The sequence below is a fragment of the Nyctereutes procyonoides genome, unplaced genomic scaffold (assembly GCF_905146905.1).
Source record: "Nyctereutes procyonoides isolate TBG_1078 unplaced genomic scaffold, NYPRO_anot_genome, whole genome shotgun sequence".
Taxonomy (NCBI): Eukaryota; Metazoa; Chordata; class Mammalia; order Carnivora; family Canidae; genus Nyctereutes; species Nyctereutes procyonoides.
The window spans coordinates 33815273-33833641 of record NW_026575126.1 but is presented as its reverse complement, the minus strand read 5'-3'; the positions used below and the strand labels follow the sequence as shown (position 1 = coordinate 33833641).

The window sequence follows — 18369 nt, the reverse complement described above, 5'->3', positions numbered from 1 at the left end:
AGAAGTTGGATGCATTCCATTGTAAACAGGAAATTCCTTTGCAGATTCATGCCTTATGGATAAAATTTGTATGGGTTTTTCACTGTATGTCATGATATCATTGAACATAAAAATAATAGTTTCTACAAATCTGAAAGAATTGAAGTTCCAAGAAGTTCCATGTGACACATTTTTCCATGGCCTCACATACCCCTCCACACCACTGTGCAATATTACATGAGAAGCACAAATCCTTACCTACCACATTTGCAAAAATTAAACACTACACATATGCATGCATACAACTCCCAGGGTCATGAGGGTTTTTGACTAGTGGGAAACAAACTTTCTGGAAGAAAATTTATGAAGACAAGTCAAACATTTGTATATTTTGACCGAGCAATTCAACATTGGGAATTTGTCCTAAGAAATCAATCACAGACGCAAAGAGAGAGTTACAGAGGTGCGTGTTACAGGAACAACTTACGTGACTGAAAAATCAAGAACAAAGAACAAGTATGTACAACAGTAGTGAATCTGTTGGATAAACTATTGTATATCCAAATGTGGGCTCCCATACCCTGGATACATTGGCTGATTGCCCAGCACACCCACTTCCCTTTTCCTGTCCTAATAATATTCAGATTTTGTTAAGGAATTCATCCTACCTCCTGTGCACCCAGCCCATATAGTTCAGAAGATGACCAAACCCTCAGCTCGAGAAATAAACCCAGTTTGGTTAAGCCCATCAGGCCATGCCTGTTTCTGTATGATAGTTACTAGTTCGGAGAAAGGCCCAAACCAACCAGCACAAAGGATTTCCTATATTATGTCCTCCTAGGTTTGGCTTTACCTGTATTTTGTGCTTTTTCAGTTTGGGAGGCTGGAAGGCTAAACACTGCATGTTCAAAACTCCTTGTAATCAGGTTTCTCCCAAGAAGTCTTGCAATTGAATATATCCCCATGAGATTTAGAAACTGGCAGAGGGGGCCCTAATTTTCTGTGATAATGTGGACAGAGGTGAGTGCTTGCAATTGCCAGCTACTCTGAACTGTTTCCTTACCTGTTAAGAAGGGGTAACATTGGGTACCTTGCATGGAAATGTGGTAAATGCCCTTATAGCCTCTTTTTCAATATTTATTTCCGTGACCGTGGTGTTGCTCAACTGAGTGGCCAAGTACTCTTGGGTACAGACGTCTGTTTTTTTCAAGCCTTCTTGCACCCAGGGCCAGGAGCCACCCTAAGGACCTGAGCAGTGGGTCTTGACATTCAGATCAGAGCAGATCTGCTCAGACCCACATTGGCCACACCGTGAATGTGGCTTCTTTATGAACACAGCCTGCACCCATCTGATAAACTTCCAGACAATAGAGATTTGATTTTCCCACAAGAGAAACCAAACAGGAACTCAGGAACTGAGAGGTGATCTTGGACCTGATAACTTTCTAATTGGGACCTTCACCAAATGCATTTACCCCTCAAAACCTCAGTTTCTTCACCAGAAGAAAGAAAGGTTTAGAAGAGGTGTTCGCTAAAGTCCTTTCCAATTTTAGAAGCTCCATGTATTAATGAGACAGAATGATTGGAAGTTTTTATGTAAACTCAATCTTTATGCAACCAAAGGTCAGCTCTGAGATGTTTTTATTTCATAAACATCTTTTTAAACATGCCCTTTAATGAATTTGCCCTATAGTACAAAGCATAAAAAAAATAACAAAGTGTATTGCACAGAATAGCAAAGTCCAGGGCATATTATAAATTGACCTATATGAAAATTGCCAATAATTTATTTTATTTGACCAATATATCAGAAATTTTATGTGACTTGATCTACTAAAATTATTAAAATGCAAAATTTTTAAATGTGTTGTGTTTGTCCTGAACATCAACAGATTAGGAAAAAGCTGAGGATTTTATGTTTTTCTCTGATTTTACACATCTATTCCAAAAATCTTTCTTTTCTTTTCTTTTTTTTCTTTTCTTTCTTTCTTTTCTTTTCTTTTCTTTCTTTTCTTTTCTTTTCTTTTCTTTCTTCTTTTCTTTTCTTTTCTTTTTTTTTTCTTGGTGTGGGATTGGGATGGCAGAAGAGAAAATGATACTGCTATATTCCAATTTCTGTAAAAGACAAAAAATATCTGAACTGCTTCTTATCCTCTAGCCAGAAAGCTCTCCGGTTCATTCCCCCCTCCAGAGCAGAGTCTAAAACACACCTGACCTGTGTTCTGACATCCTGTCTGTCCTGGTTTCCCGGGCACCCTAAGGGTGGCAGTCATTAAAAGTTATGGGTTACTATGGGCAACTTGTTTGCTTAGCTCCTTTTAATCCAATTCTTTGGCAGAGTGGCCATAGGACCTGTGTCTATGTCAACAATGCTTATAATAATAGAATAGCAAACACTATATAGCACTTCTTATGTGCCAGGCACCAGTTGAAATGTTTCATGTGAGTTAAATCGTTTCATCTTTAATTTCCTGCAATAGCTCTACTATTATGACCCACTTTACAGATGAAATATGGAGGCATATAAAGTTTTCCTTACATGCTCAAGATCCCACCACTAGCAAGTGGCCCAGCCAGGACCTCAGCCTCTATAACCTCAGGCTCTGTTGTCTCTCTGGTTGGGCTTCCACACAACTCATTAGAATGTCAGTATCACAGGAGCAGTTTCAGGGTGATTATCAGGACAAGTGTCTGCCACCCGTAATCACAGACAAGTTTACAAATGTACCTTACAATGAGTAAGAATGTACTCGTTCCCATTATGTGTTTGTCCCAGTGTAGCTGGTGAACCCACGTGTTCCACGTGTATCTGTGTGGGGATGGAGTTATGGGTCCTATACCTGCAGCAGGTCACGATTTCCAGGTTGGGGGAAGCAGGTGTGTTTTCTACAAGGGTTTTCTCTCTGAGATTCTCATGCATCGCTCTAGGGACCTCCACCATTTGAACCCCTACCCTGGATATTGATGAAGAACCGAATCTACTTCAACTATTTTGATTGTTTTCCAAGATTTAGATGGATAAAAGAGTATCATATTATTTGATAAATTTACCAATAAAATTACTCCGATTCTTATTTACCTAGTACATTACTTATCTATGTATTCTACATGAAAGGACTTTTAATCAGTAAACCTATAGTGATTCTACATTGAACTGTATGCTGTTGTCTTCCAAGCCCCACTTTGAAGACCTCTGGCAACATTTCCTGCTGCTGCCTTTTCCCCTGAAGGGTTTGGTGATTGGTCTTCTGTGCTGATTCACAGTGAAACCAGGGTGGCTGTTTGGTGGAACTGCCAGTCCCAAACATGGGGGAATGTTACCTGGAGCCCTTGCTCCATGAGTCCTTCAAGAGGGGACCACTAATTCCAAATGGAGACAATAAAATTTTAATCACTCCGGGGTCTGTCATCAGAACCTGTAGGTAGATGATGGACTGTCTGTAGAATTTGGCTATTTTCCTTGGACGCATTTTGAGTCTGAGAAATTTGCACATCTTTTTCCTTAGCAAGCAAGTTATTTTAAGAAAAGAAAATGCACTCACCCTTTTAATGTTATAAATTTGAGGTAAAACTTTGTCTTTCAACAGCAGGTTTGGGGTTTTGTGATTTTTTTTCAATTTACTCATGGGGTAACATCTGTCCCTAATTTATCCACCAATGTTCTCCTAGGGACTCACTGGGTTTGGGTATCCTATCCTTAAGTCAGTAATGATTTTCCTACTGTAACGAGGCCTGAAAGGACATTTTATCTAGTGGTGTCCTTGGTGGCCCCAGAGCAATGATTTGAAAATGTGCCCATGGTTATCCCTTTGCCTTCTTTATCCAGACTGGAGTCCTTTCATGGCCCCATCTGGAGTGCTTGGCTCAGTGTTAGAAAAGGACAGATTCTTAGCAGATGGTTTATCAGAGGACCTGGCATATGGTTTGGCCAAGAAAACCTCATCTAATACCTTTGAGTTTGGGAAGCTTTAGAACGAAGAGTAGCTCCAAGCCTTTTGCACAACCAGGAATGTTTTGCTTATGAGATTTTTAAAACGATGCTCAAGCAAATATCTAGACAACAGCAGTTCTGGAAGTCTGGCACCACAGACAGTACCAGACTAATGTATCCCCTAATCCAACTTTACAACATCTATAAAGTTTGAGATAGGGCCAGTGCCTTGGGCCTGAAAGGAATGAGGCTAATCCTAAAGGATCTCAGGCATTTTGACAAATGATATTTTAATTTAAAAGATGCGACTCTGATCAGCATGTGACATCTTGCATATCTAGTAGGCTGCTCAGAATTACTATGTTCAAGCCTGTGCCTTCCACAGTCTTCCCCATCTCAGTTCATGGCACCTCCATCTTTCCGTTTGCTCAAGCCAAAGACCATTAGAATCCTTCTTGATTCCTTTTTCTCTCATAGGCAATAGCCAGTTCGTCTGGCTGTTTCTTTTCAGCTGTACCTTCAAAGGATGTATCCCATTCAAATTCTTGTTATCACCCTGGTTGGAGCTGCCATTAGCTAGCAACTGGATTATTGCAGGTGCCTCCTACCATGCACTCAGGCCCCCAGTTTTATTAACCTATTCCCTGCAGAGGACTTTGAGTAAGACTGCCAAAATCTATGTCCCGACATGTCACTTCTCCATTGGAAACACTCCAGTGGCTTCCCATTGCACACATTGTGAAAGCTCCTGCAGGCCTGCAAGGCTTTGCATGATGGAGCCCCCTGGGTCTGCAGTGATTGCTCATTGCTCTTCCTGGCTCATTGTGCTCAAGGTACACTGGCCACATTTCTGGCCCATGAACTCTGGCCCATACACCCATCTAGGCCCTTTGACCCTGCTCTCCACTTTTTGGAAGCATTCTTCCCACAAATATCCAGCTTATTCTGCCCTTCCCCTCCTTCTTCCCATCTTCCACTTAATTTTTTTTTTTAGGATATTTATCACCATCAAATATACTATAAATTTTTCTCATTTTATTTTTTCCATCTTCCTTTACTAGAATATGTATTTTTTAAGGGCAGGGAGTTTGTCCCCATTTTAAAAAAGTATTATTTCTGTATTACCAGCACCAAGAGCTTGACAGAGTAGGTGCTCCAAAAATATTTTTTGAATAATGAATCATATATTTCCCAAATATGTGTCAGGCATTATGCTAATTGCTAGACATACAGAAGTGAACAAAACAGATGATGATTCATGACCTTATGGACCTTAAAATCGAATAGGCAGGAAAAATGATCATTTAACAACTAGACACAAAAACGAGAGTGGAAGCATTTTGAGAACTTGAAGAACTGGAAAATGCTGAATGAGGCTGCAGAGTATGGTTTTAGAAATGACACTGTGAGGCAGAAATCAAGTTATTGGGTTTGGGGTGTGACCTCAGCTAGGAGAAGCTATTGAAGGCTTTTAAACAGGTGAGTGACATGGTCCTACATGTGCTTTGTAAAGTCCTCTTTAGCAACAGCGTGGGTGTGGATTGGAAGAGGTCAACAGTGCATTCAGGGGGACGCGGTGAGAGGTCATTGCCATAGTACAGGTGGAAGGTGATGGCCACAGACCTAGATAGTCAGCAGTAGGTGGGCAGGAGCCTAGTACCAGTCTGAATAGGGCTTGGGTGGATGTGAGTGGTTAGGGAGTAGAAGGGTCAACGGTGAGCCCCCGCTTCTGCCATTTCCGGAAGCACACTGCAGTGGACGGGGTTGGTGGTGGCCAGTGGTAAGTGGGAATGGGGAAAAGATGGTGAGTCGCTTCTGACATAGAACACATGCGACCCCCGTGGTGACATCCCTGCTTAGGAGCAAGTGTGAGCAGGAGCAGCGGATTAAAGGGGTCCGTAGTTTATAGTTAGGTGCTGACCCAAGCCGCTGGGGCAGGTGGGATCACAAGGAAAGAGTTAAGATGAGTAAGGAAGGAGCTCCGGGCCAGAATGCCACGTGATTGCACTTCGCGGGGCAGAGGCTGCCATGGAGTGCCATGGAGATGGGGGAGGACGCTGCGTCAAGGAAGGCGGGCAGGAGAAATGTACCGAGGAGCGCCTAGCTGGGCAAGCACCAGGGTCAAGAGGTCGCGCAGAGGGGCTGCGCCTGTGGGTGGCGGTGGGGCAGCACCATGGAGAGAGCTTGGGCAGCAGGGGCAGGCGGGAGCAGGGGAGCAGGGGGTAGGGGAGCGGAGGGGAGCAGCCGGGGGCAGGGGAGTGCAGGGGAGCAGCAGGGGGGTGGCGCTGGGCCCCAAGTGCGCTCCCTGCTCTGAAGGCGAGGAGACCTGCTGGGCCAAGCTCGGGGTGGGTGGGGATGGACAGGGGTGAGAGCTCAGCACGGGGACTGGGGCCAGGGCTCAGAGCCACGAGTGGGGCACGTGCGAGGGCCGGAGAGCCCGCCCTTAGGCTGCTCCCAGCGATTTGCCAGCCGTGCCCAGGAGTATGCATGTATTTATTTATTTATTTTTAAAGATTTTACTTTAAAATAGATAGAGAGGGCACTGGTGGCGGAGGGGCAGAGACACACAGGCAGAGGGAGAAGCAGGCTCCCTGCAGGGAGCCTGAGGTGGACTGGATCCCGGGTCTCCAAGATAGCACCCTGGGCCAAAGGCAGGTGCCAAACCACTGGGCCACTCGGGGATCCCCAGGAGTTTGTATTTAGTCCTGGGTGTGACCTGAGGCGGGGGGCCAGCTGCAGCGGGGGAGGTACCACCCGAGCTCACCTGGACGGTGCTGCAGGTGAGGGAGAGCAGATTCCCCGTCACCCTGCACCCCGATGTGCTCAGCGTGGTGGCCAGCTGTCCCCGGGCTCACAGGCTCTCACTGGGCACCTTCAGAAAGAGACAAGAGAAGAAGTAGGCGTCACCTAGAGAGGGTAGAGGCGGAGACAGTATCCCACATCCCTGAGAGGGTGGAACTCGAGATGGTGTCCCTCATCTCCTGAAAGCCCATGGCATTGACGGAGACATGGAAGGTCCGCACCCTGACTCATGAAGCCCAGTGTAGACTGCCCCATCGCCCACCCCTCTCCCACTCCCTCCTTTCCGGCCACACTTGCCAGCTCAGCTCCTGTCTCTGGGGCTTTGAAGCTGCTGTTCCCTCTGCCTGGGATGCTCTTCCCCTGGGGATCCCATAAGGTCCTCTCCCCCACCTTAGACAGACCTTCACTTAAATGTCACCTTTCTGAGAGGCCTTCCCTGGATACCAGACCCAAATTTTCAATGCCTCAACAGAGCGGCATCTACTTGGTGTGCGACATACCAGTTTACTGCATTTTGTTTATTCTCGTCTCCTCCACTGAAATGAAAGCTCCCTGAGAATAGAAGGTCGGGTCCAGTTTGTACCGATGACTCCCTTAGTGGCCAAGACACATGAGTCAGATTTAACTGGGCGTCAACATTTTTCGGAAGAATCCTGGGACACTGCCTTATCACAGGTGGTGGCTGCCTTCCTAACCCTGGCACACACTGGTCACGCAGCAATTAGCCGTTGAGTGACTGAACACTCGTGATTGGTTTTAGGCAGGAAAAAATGACGTCTCTCTCACATCTCTTTCATTTTGGCAGGAGAAAAGAAAGAAAGAAAGAGTGCTTGCCAATTTGTGGCAACTTTTCGAGAACATTCCTGTCCAATGGTCTCTACTTTCTCTGTAGATTGGCAAGTAAAGGTGGGAGTGAAGGTAGCGTTAAAAACCTCTCTTTCATAGGAATGAGAACCAAGCCCAACAAAGAATTGCCTTCCCCTGGGGAATGTTTAAAGGTTGCTTCACTAAAGCGGCCCATAAACAACCCAAAGAAACCTTGATGTTCGTGTAAGAAACCTGCAGGGAGAGGCTTTGTTGGCTGTGGAGCCAAGAACGAACACCCCACAGAAACAGAGCAATGGTAAGGGCAGTGCTGAGGACAAGGCTGATCTGCATGACTTGGAGTGAATGGTGGTGCTAATGTGCCTGGTTGGAAAACATCCTTCATCAGCAACTGGCAGGCCAGCTACAGGCATGGAGAAGACAGGTAGTTGGAATTTTCCAGGTGTGGTGATGACTGGATAAGTGATTGCAGCTATTTGAAAGAAAGTAGTTGAAAAGGAGACCCACTGGATCTGATCTGGGTCAGTAGGAGGTAAATACAGAAGGAGGCAATGGATGGGGGGCTGGCGGGGCATCGAAGTCATGTCCCTCCCACAAGGGCACAGCTCTGTCTGCTGACCTTCTCAGAAGACTCTATTCTTAATCTCACTCCTGACATCTCTAAAGGTTGGGAGACGAGGCTATCTTACCCAACCTTGATGCAATCGTTCTCTGTAAACCTTCCATCATTCCTTCATGGCGTGCACAAAATAGAAGTTGGAATTAAGGAAATAGAGAAGTCTGTGATAACTCGGGTTTTTGGGCAATGATGGTTAGAGATAGGTAGCCAAGAGGTAGGGAATATAGGAACGGAACCAGGCCTGGGATGTGGATAATGAATTCCATTTATTAACATGTTCAGTCAAGATGTGTATGAGACACCCAGAGAAGAGGATCCATAAATAGTTGGGTCTGTGACTCTGGAGTACAGCCTACTAGCTGGGGAAAGAGCTGTGGGTCAAGGATGGATATTTATAAATTATCCATATATACGTGGTGATTGGAACCAAGAGAAAAAATATGTAGAGTGAGTAGAGAGACAAGGTCGGGACCTGCCGTAGGGAACACCTGCGCTGATGGTCAGGACGTGCCATAGGCAGAAGAATGTCCAACCAAGAAGGTTGAAAAGAAGGCGAATGAAACTGGGAAGGGTGTTACAAAGACCAAAGGAGGAGGGTTTGGAGAGCAAGGAGAGAGTCCACAGGGACCAGTGCTACAGCAGATCGGGTAACACGGGGACTGAAAAGTGAGGCCACTGGGCACCTTGATGAGGGGACTCTGAGGCAGCAAACCTCCCCCGCCCCCCGAGCTACGAAGGCTGCAGCCTCTCTTTTGCAGGAATGAGAACCAAACCCATCAAAGAATTGCCTTCCTCTGGGGAATGTTTAAAGGCTGCATCACTAAAGCAGCCCCATAAACAGCCCGAAGAAACCTTGATCTCACCAAGAGTCTGTGCTGTAGATCAAAGTCATATAAACACACCTCCCTGACAGAAGAACGTTCTGGACACAAGCCCCAATGTACTGCCCTCTGCCCACTGTGCACCTGTCCCGGGAAGCCCTGGCTCCCCGGGGGGATTGCAAGCGCTGCTCCCCATCTGAGGTGGCTGCCGCAGGGGACACTGAGCTCCGAAATGAGGCTGGATGACTGCTGGTCCCAAAACCTGTTGGAGAAACTCGGGCAAACAGTGGCAGCTGGATTAGATGACCTTGCGGTTATTTTCAACCCAACAATTCTTCTGTCCTCTGAAGGAGGGCTCATTCCTGTTACTAATTTTGTTGTGTTTCCCACGGGGATTCTGTTACAGAAGACTTGGCTCTGATTTCCCCTGAGGGGTCCTTGGGCTGGCTTCCCCTCCCTGCCTGTAGGTCCCCGTCTTTCATCCCTTCAGCCCTGGCCGGGATGTGCTAATGGGGCCGAGTCTCTCTCCTCTCGCAGCTCCTCCTTGGACCCTTTCCTTCCCCAAGTTCATGCTTTACCATGTGGGGCTTAACATGGGGGACTGTATCTCGGAGGGTGGGGGGCGGAGGGCGGCCCAGGGTTGGGTTTGAGGAAAGGCCATGGCTGCGCGGACCCAGAGGCGGGGTGTACCTCCCACCACGTTCTTTCTTCACACCTGCTTCAGCCCCCACCAGGGGGGCCCCGAGCTCTGTTCTTTTTTTTTTTTTTTTAGATTTTTATTTATTTATGATAGTCAGAGAGAGAGAGAGAGAGAGAGAGAGAGAGAAGCAGGCTCCATGCACCGGGAACCTGACGTGGGATTCGATCCCGGGTCTCCAGGATCGCGCCCTGGGCCAAAGGCAGACGCCAAACCGCTGCGCCACCCAGGGATCCCCCCCGAGCTCTGTTCTTAGTGCTGCACCCCTCCATCTAGTCCACCCAGGCTTGGGGTACTGCTCTTGCCTTCGCCGCGTCGCCGCGAGACCCAGGAGCGCTGGTGAAGTGGAAGGCGAGGCTCCCTTTGGGGCCCCAAAGTCCTGCGTATTAAGGAATTGGGCTGTAGGCCCAAGTGCAGGGGCCACAAGGCGGAGGGCAGAAATGGGGTGAGTTGGGGGCGGCTGCAGGCTTGAGGCGGGCCAGACCCCTAGGAGCAGAGGCTGTTTCCAACGTTGCCCTTTTCTGGGTTTTCCCTGGGAGTCCTGAGAAGGAGCCCTCCTCCCGGCGGGACGCCCGGGGGCCTGTGACCGCGCAGCTCCCCCTCCAGGCTCGCCGCTGCCCACCCCCGCCCCCGGGCCCCGGGGGGCTCTCCACCCCCTCCACCCCTCCAGGGCCCAGCCTGCAGCCAGGTGCTGGCGGCTCTCCGGTGTCTCAAGTCCACCTTGGCCCCTCGGGAAGGTGCCCTCCGTGCCCCAGGTGCTCCGGGGCGGGGGGCTGCGGCTGGGCAGTGAGGGCCTCGGCACCGGGTCTCCCCGGCGTCCCAGCCCCCGCCTGTCGGCCCAGCGCCGCCCCCAGGCGCCCAGCACCCAGCACCCAGCACCCAGGGGGCTGCGCCCTCAGGCTTCTGGAGCCTTCGCTGTCCCCCGCCGTGATCTCGGGGCTGCGGGGTCAAGGTCGCCTCGGCGTCCGCGCGGGGTGGGCTCTGCCTGCGATTCTCTTTCTGCCTTCACCTACCTGCCCTCTCCCTGTCTAAAAAAAAAGAGAGAGAGAGAGAGAAAGAAAGAAAGGGAAAGAAAGAAAGAAAGAGAAAGAAAGAGAGAGAAAGAGAGAGAGAGAAAGAAAGAAGAAGAAAAGCGAGCAAGCAGGCAAGCAGGCAGGAAGGGGCCGCCCGGGGCAGGGGCCGCTGGAGGGGACCGGAGGCCCAGCCGCAGCCCGCAGCCGCTGCCGGTGACCGGGTGGACCCTGGGCCTCCAGGCCGGGTGAAGACGCGCTCGGGCCTGTCCAGCTCTAAACGTGCCGCGTCTACACTACATCCGGGTTTCCGCACCTGGGAGCAGGTGCAAGGGAGCTGGAGCTGGCGGGCCCGGGGCGCCGGCGGGGTGTGGGCGAGAGGCGGGGGGCACCTGCCGACACGGCCCTCTCTGTCCTGGACTGTCCTCAGGCTCCTAGGAAAGGGAGCCAGCACGTCGCCCTGAGCCAGAGGACATCCTCGCCCCCCGGAGCCTCGCCCACGGAGGCCTGGCCGTGTGCCGCCCAGAGCCAGTAACATAAACCCAGGTATGGCTGAAAGGGTTGCATCATGGATAACAAAAGATGCCCCTATCACCTCTCTCATTCTAGAAATTCCAAGGGTTTTATGAATTCTGTGCCAAGAACCAATTTCTTAGACCACAGCATCCCATCATTCTATTCTCATCACTTACCATTCAGGACGTGCTCAACAAACTGTGGGATCTGTGGGTTCGCAGGTGAGGGGAGGCTTGCAAGAAAGGCGCCTTTGCCGCTGGCCCAGCGGCTCCTGCCCTGAGTGGGTGGTGAGCAAGGGCCTCTGCAGGCCCCGGGGGAGGTGCCGCGAGTGAGGTCACCAGCGTGGGTGCCCCTTGGCCGGCACCCCCGGACCCCCCTCCCTAACTGGCCCTGCAGCTAACTGCCAACTGGAACCGCCTCCGAGGGAGCGGTGGGGACGGTTGTCAGATGTGATGAGAGGGTTGGAATTTTTAGTTTCATCCCCTGACCTCCAAGAAAGGGGAGGGGCTGGGGAATTCTGTTAATCACCCATGGCCAGAGATTAGTCAACGATGCCTTACGCTGCAGAACTTCCATAAAAACCCTAAGTGGAAAGGTTGGTGAGGCCTCTGGGTTGGTGAACACATCCATGTGCCGGTAGAGTGACACACCCCAAACTGCACTCTGTGCAGACCTTACCCTAGGTACCTTTTAAAAAAAAAAAAAATGAAAAAAAAGGTTTTATTTATTTCTTTGAGAACAAGAGAGCAAGAGCATGAGCATGAGTGGGGGTGGGCAGAGGGAGAAGCAGACTCCGGCTGAGCAGGGAGCCTGACGCGGGCTCGGTCCCAGGACCCCGGGATGATGACCTGAGCTGAAGGCAGATGCCTGGCTGACTGAGCCCCCCAGGTGCCCACCCTATATGCCTCTTTATCTGGCTGTCCATCTGTGTCTGTTGTAATAATCAGATAATAATAGGCAATGTGTTCCTCTGCGATCTGTGAGCTATTAAAGCAAATTATCAAAATTGAGGAAGGAGTTACGGGAACCCTGATTTGTAGCCAAGTCTGACAGAAGCTGCAGGTAGCCTGATAACCCCCTGCTTTGGATTGGCAGCTGAAAGGGCTGGGGGGTGGTCTTGTGGGACGGAGCCTTTGACCTGTGGGGTCTGCACCAGCTCTGGGTAGTTAGTGTCAGAACTGAATTGACTTGTAGGATCTCCAGTTAGTGTCTGCAGAGAATTGGAGAACTGCTTGGTGTGGAAACCCCCACATTCCATGTTAGAAGTGTGGGGAGCAGAAAGCAGCCCATTAAATAGTGAATTGGGCAGGTAGGGCCTCTGTCCTCACTCCGGTCTTTAGATTTGGCAGAGGAGCTAAACGAGCAAAGAGCAAAGCCCTCAGACTCTGTCTCGTACTCCTTTCCCCGTTTACCCTATGCTAGTCATTCCTGCCCCTCCCTGGTTGTTTATGAATGCCAAGTGTGCTTGGTGCTTGCTGAGACCTCTGTCTAGAATGCTTTCCCCACTGATTTTCTCATGCCCCATTTTTCTGGTTTCATTCAGGTCTCTGCTCTAAGGCCACTTTCTCGTAGAAGCCTTTCTCCAGCTTGCCTATCTAAGATAGCATCTCTGCTACCCTCCAGGCCCTGACATTGCCTTATTTTTTTCCTACTGAGCTCTTATCACTTCCTATTATGTTGCATGTTTATTTCTTGTTTAGGGTCTGGCTCTGCCAACTAGGATGCAAGCTCCTTTGCAAGAGCAGGGAATTCTCCTGTTTTGCTCATGGGTCTATTTCCAATGCCTGAAACAGTGCCTGGGACATGCAGAGTAGATGCTTAAAAAATATTTGTTTCTTATATAAAATAAATAATGAGTCAACTGCACAAGTGATATCGAAATCATGGTTGCAAAAGAGTATCCCAAAGGAGAAATTACAGGACTTTGTGAGAGTGCATCATTGAGCATGAGCAAGTCTCATGATATAAACTGGGGCTCCTGAAGGGTGTCTTTCGTTGGGTTTGATGACTTGCCAAGCAGGTTGGTGGGTGTGGGACTTGGCTTCTGTGGCAGAGATGCTGGGCCTGGTTTCCACTGGGTTCCTACCACACTAAGCCTCTTGAGCTACGCTGTCCCATATGGTAGCCACCAGCCATGTGTGCCTGTTTAACTTTACTTAAATTAAATAAAATTAAAATTCACTTTCTTAGTCACACACTTCAAGGTGACTTAGCCACATTTCAAGCGCTCTGTAGCCACGTGTGCTTAGCAGCTCCCGTGTTGAGCAGCACTGGTAGATAGAGACTATCCCCATCATCCCAGGCCGCTCCATGGGGCCACACGGGTCTAGAGTGTGTTGCAAACCAGCAGCAGTCCAGTAGGTATGGCGTAAGCTAACTGCCACATTGGTGTCTGTATCCATTCCCATTAGCAGTACCAGGCAGAGAGAGAGAGAGAGCAAGTGAGGGGGGGAGACAGAGAAAAAGAGAAGAACAGGAGAGGGGGTACCTGGTTACCAATGACCCCCATGTAATCGTGTATTTCTCATGAACTTGCTCTTTCCCCACTAACGGAAACCTCCCCACTAATGTCTACCCCTGCCCCTTACCCTAAGAACCAGAATCCAACACAAGGTTGCCCTTATTCATAGGCTCCCTTTTCCTGCAGAGAAGGATGAGGTGCTTTGGTATTCTCTGCATTGGAGGAACAACGGGGCAGCTTCTGTACACTCTGGATGGAGGCCTGCCTATGATTTGTGACACCATTGTTGGGAAGCCAGGAAGTCGGGTGCATTACCCCCTTTTCAGGTTAAAGTATAACGTCTTCAGGAGAAAACTGTAGAAAGAGAAGGGCCCTTGAGCAACCAGAGCTAGATGGCCAGGGCAGGCTCTGTACTTTGTGATTCTTGCCTTCTTTGTGTTTATCCCTTTTTTGTGCTCCTTTCTGTATTTTGATTCTTTTTTTCTTTCTTTTTTTTTTTTTTTTTTTTTTTTTTGGCAAGCCCAGCCAGGCTTCGCTGTGCTGAGGATAGCCAAAGACAGAAGATTTAGTTCCCACTTGTGCCAGAGCATGTAAGGTGGCGCAGCCATTTCTGGGGCAGCCTGGTGGCAGAGGAATGTCCTGTGAGCAAGTCCCAGGGGGAAGGTAAACCCTGGCAGACAATATTGGATCCACTTGGGGAAACATTTCTTCCCACCTGGAGCTTCACCTTCCAGGGCAAAAACCTTGGATGTTTTAATAAGAGAAATGATAAGAGCAATAGGATTTAAACCTGAGGGCTGGTGGGACGCCACACCTGTGCCCCATCCAACCATGACAGTGCATGGAAACCACACATCTGTGTCTCTTACAGGACCGGTTTATGTGACCAGAAATGAAGAAAACTCAAGGGTGGAATTATTAATATAAGTAGGAATGATTTGTCATGCCCATTTGTAATAAAAGTTAGAAAAATACAATTGCAAATATTCCTCATGAGATCATATGCTAATGTTAATGTCTCGTAGCTCCTGAGGTCGTGCAGGCTAGATTTTCCTGAGCACTTCAGTGCGCCAGTTTACTGGTGACGACGGGTGACTATGCTCATTTCCAGGGATCAATTACGAGCGATGAGTTCCATGTCCGTAATAGCCTTTGTCACAGCCATTGTTCCACACGCCTCTAACTAGAGAGCCCTCTCGGTGTCACCGCAATGACCAAGGAACAAATAGGGAAAATGAACCATCAATCAATTTAATACTATCCTTTTCTTTCACACAAAAACTTCCACTAGGCAGATGATGACTGACATAAAAACTAAATCCATCTGTTTTATCACTCCTCTCCAAAAGGACAAGTGTGAGAGGCAGGAAAGAGGACAAAATATGTAGGATTAGTTTTAACCCTAGTCACTGGTCTGCTGTGGTACTAAGAGATCTATCACTTGGGGGAAGAAAATAGCCCTCTTGCAATTTTGTGCACATTTAGTATAAAATGATGTCAGTCGTCAGTAAGATCTTTGGGAGTAGGATTCTTGGAATATCCTGCTTAATGTTATAGAAAACATCTTTTAAAAGGGCCTGAGAATACAGTTAGGTCATTCATTTATTCATTCATTGCACAAATAAGTATCGAGTACCTATTACATCTCTAATGCATGCTAGACACTGAGGACACAGTGGTGAACAAGGTCCTTGCCTTCATAGGGCTTATTATTTGGGGGTGAGGGTAGGTGTTTAATAAGTGAACGAGTGAGACCAGTGTTACTAGAGAGGACCCACAGAGGGCATGTGGCTCCACTATGATAGTCCAAGATGGTGGCAGTGAGTGATGCAAGAGCCCTTTCTGAGGAACAGACAATTCAGGTACCCTGTAGAAGGTGGGAAGGATGGGGACAGATGGAAGTGGAGGTGGGCAGGGATGGGGGTAAAAGTGAGGAAGGCGCAGGCATAGGCCAGAAGGCAAGAGGGAGCAGGGAACATTTTAGGAACTTAGGTAGGAATGGCTGGTGCAGAGAAAATGGGGAGGGGGAGTGGCACATAATAGAATCGGAGAGATTGAGAAAGATCAGATCCCAGATAATCCTGTGAATCATGATGAGAAATTTCACATGCTCCAGAGGGAGACAGGAAACCTAAGGATTCTAAGCATGGGAATGGAATGCCTTAGAACGATCTGTGTGCAGCAAGATTGATCAGAAGGGTGTAAGGCCAGAGGCACGGGGGCCAGTTAGGTGACTGGTGCTGTCACCCAGGTGAAAGCCAACAGGTGCTTGGACTAGGGCAGGAGCCGCGATGTTTAGAGAAATGTGCAGACACCGAGAGACAGAACCTGCAGCACTTCGTGATTGATTAGACAGAGGGAGAGGTGAGAGCAGAGAATGAATCGGGATGGTCCCTCGGCTTCTGGCTGATGCAGTGGGGTGGATGGTGATGTTCCCACTGACTCAGGGCACAGAGGAGAGGAGCAGGTCTGGGGAGTTGAGAAGAACGTGACAAGGGTTGAACTTAAAATACTTATGGAATATCCAAATAGGGATGTCCAATGAACGTTTTGATATATGGGTCTGCTGCTTCCCAGAAACAAGGCTGCTTATCTATTCTACTTTTATCTCTAGTTCCTCAACTTGTTTGAAGAATTATGTGAAGACGCATATTATAGACAATGGCTTTGGAAAATTGCTTTATGAGTTGTAAAAATGGAAGCTAAAATGTATCCTTTAACCTCCAAATTCAACGTCTGGGAAATCATTCCAAATAAATTAACCAGAAAAAGAGAAATACCATATGCATTGAATTCTGGCTTATAAGAGCAAAAAATTAGAAATGTGTTCATATCCAACCAAAGGAGCTAGTTAAATAAATTATAGTATACCAACAAAATAGAATATTGTATATTTATAAAAAAAACAGTCATTATGGATATATTATAGCAGCTGAGAAAAATGCTTTGTCACAATTCTATTTATGGTATGATTCTAATTTTTGTGGAAATGATCACACATGGACAACCAGAAGGCCACTTGAATAAACAAAGAATTGACTCGCCAAGCGATGGAATTATGGTGATTTTTAAAAATCTGTTAAAGTGTTGTCTGTAAATTAAACATGCTAAACAAGATAAATATGGTTTTGACCTTGTTTTGTTTTGGCTTTGAGGCAAAAGGATTTCCAACTTTGGTGATCCTAGGCACTAGATATCTTGCTGGGTTGAGGACATGGAATTCCGTAGTTGCGTGTGGAGTGATGGATTTTGAGCACAAGGATCTTGCACCTGGGTCTCCCCACAATCACTCAGGAATCTCATCTGAGCATGTCCTTGTTTTTGCAACAAAAAAGGCATCAGAACTCCCTGGAGCACATGTGAGTCTCCCCTGGGATCCTGTGGATTCAATCCTTTAGGTCCATATCTTCTTCCCAATGGTTTTCCAATCTCAGGAGAGTGAGGAACTTAACACATGATTGATCTCTTTCTTTTTCTCTGTTCCTGATTTGCCTGAGGGACCTATTAAGAATTAATGATCACACGTCTGAGACAAGTTCTCATTTGGTTTTCTTATCTCCTTCATCGGAAGCCCCACAGTGAGTATTTGCAAATGACCATGTAGACAATGTGCCAACGATTTCCAGAGGTGAAGTGCTGTGAAGATACTGGATGCCCATGGTTACAGTTCTTGTCTCATTCAATTATGCCCTTTGCAGTCCACCGGGGATGTGAGGGTCTTGGCCCACAGGGGACTCTTTGATGACAGTACCCGCAACAGCAGAGCCAGAACGCAGAACTCCTGCGTGGAGATGTTATCCTGAAATAGGCTGTGAGCAAGATGGCAGGACTGACAGGATCCTTTGTTTCTCAAAAAAAAAAAAAAAGCAGCTCTGCCTGGGAACTAGTATAGAAAATGAACTCCAGTGGCAATGTATAGTAAGGACAGATTTCACGCTTTTGAAATAAGCTGGGCTCTGTGGCAAAGAAATCAATGCCAATGAAATAATGAAACATAAACCCTCAGAGGTAAAAGAGCTCTTTTCATTCTGGGAGGAGAAAACAAAACCAACCAAAAACGGATTTAAAATGTCCTTGTCTTGTGTTTATGACAAATGGGGAATTAAAGAGATTGGCTGGGTTAGTTCCCTTGGAAGAGATAAAATGCCTGAATATTCAGATGCTCCTTTTCCTCTCTAGGGCAGCCAACAAGAAAGTTGCAGTGAATCCCACTGGGGGGTGGTCAGGTGAGAGAGGAGAGCTTAACAGTGGAGCCAGGCAGGACACTGAGGCAGTGACTTCCCCTTCCAGCTGCTCTCTGTCCCAGGCAGGGGCCACCTCACATGTGTCCCTAGGCTGTGATGTTCCCATGGGAAGTTTTGTGAGCTCTTGTGTCTGTTAGGATTGAGAGCAATGCCATTGTGTAATAGCTGCCTGGGTATGATTTACAATTGGCAAGAAGATGGCTTTGTGTGGTTATAAATGTTCAATAGCCTTATTATGTTTTTAACTTTTTGTTTTGAAATCACTTGAGTTACAGAAGAATCACAAAGATAGTACAAAGAGTGCCACATACCCTTCCTCGAATGTTAGCATTGTATAAAAGCTGTGGTACATTTTTCAACACATAGACATTCACATTGGTACAGATTTTATTCACATTTCAATACAGTTTCCACTAATGTCCTTTTTCTGTTCCAGGATCCAATTCAGAATGCCACTCTGTATT

The 18369-nt window shown here is 47.7% G+C and overlaps 1 long non-coding RNA gene across 1 annotated transcript; it reads right to left on the bottom strand.

The window, feature by feature from the left end:
* Positions 1-1603: 1603 nt before the first annotated feature.
* LOC129519098 (uncharacterized) lies at positions 1604-11612 on the bottom strand. Its single transcript, XR_008666346.1, has 4 exons — positions 11377-11612; positions 9122-9239; positions 6675-6782; positions 1604-2094 (listed from the first exon to the last, which is right to left on the bottom strand). It is a non-coding gene; the product is annotated as an uncharacterized LOC129519098 (long non-coding RNA).
* Between the last annotated feature and the right edge of the window lie 6757 nt (positions 11613-18369).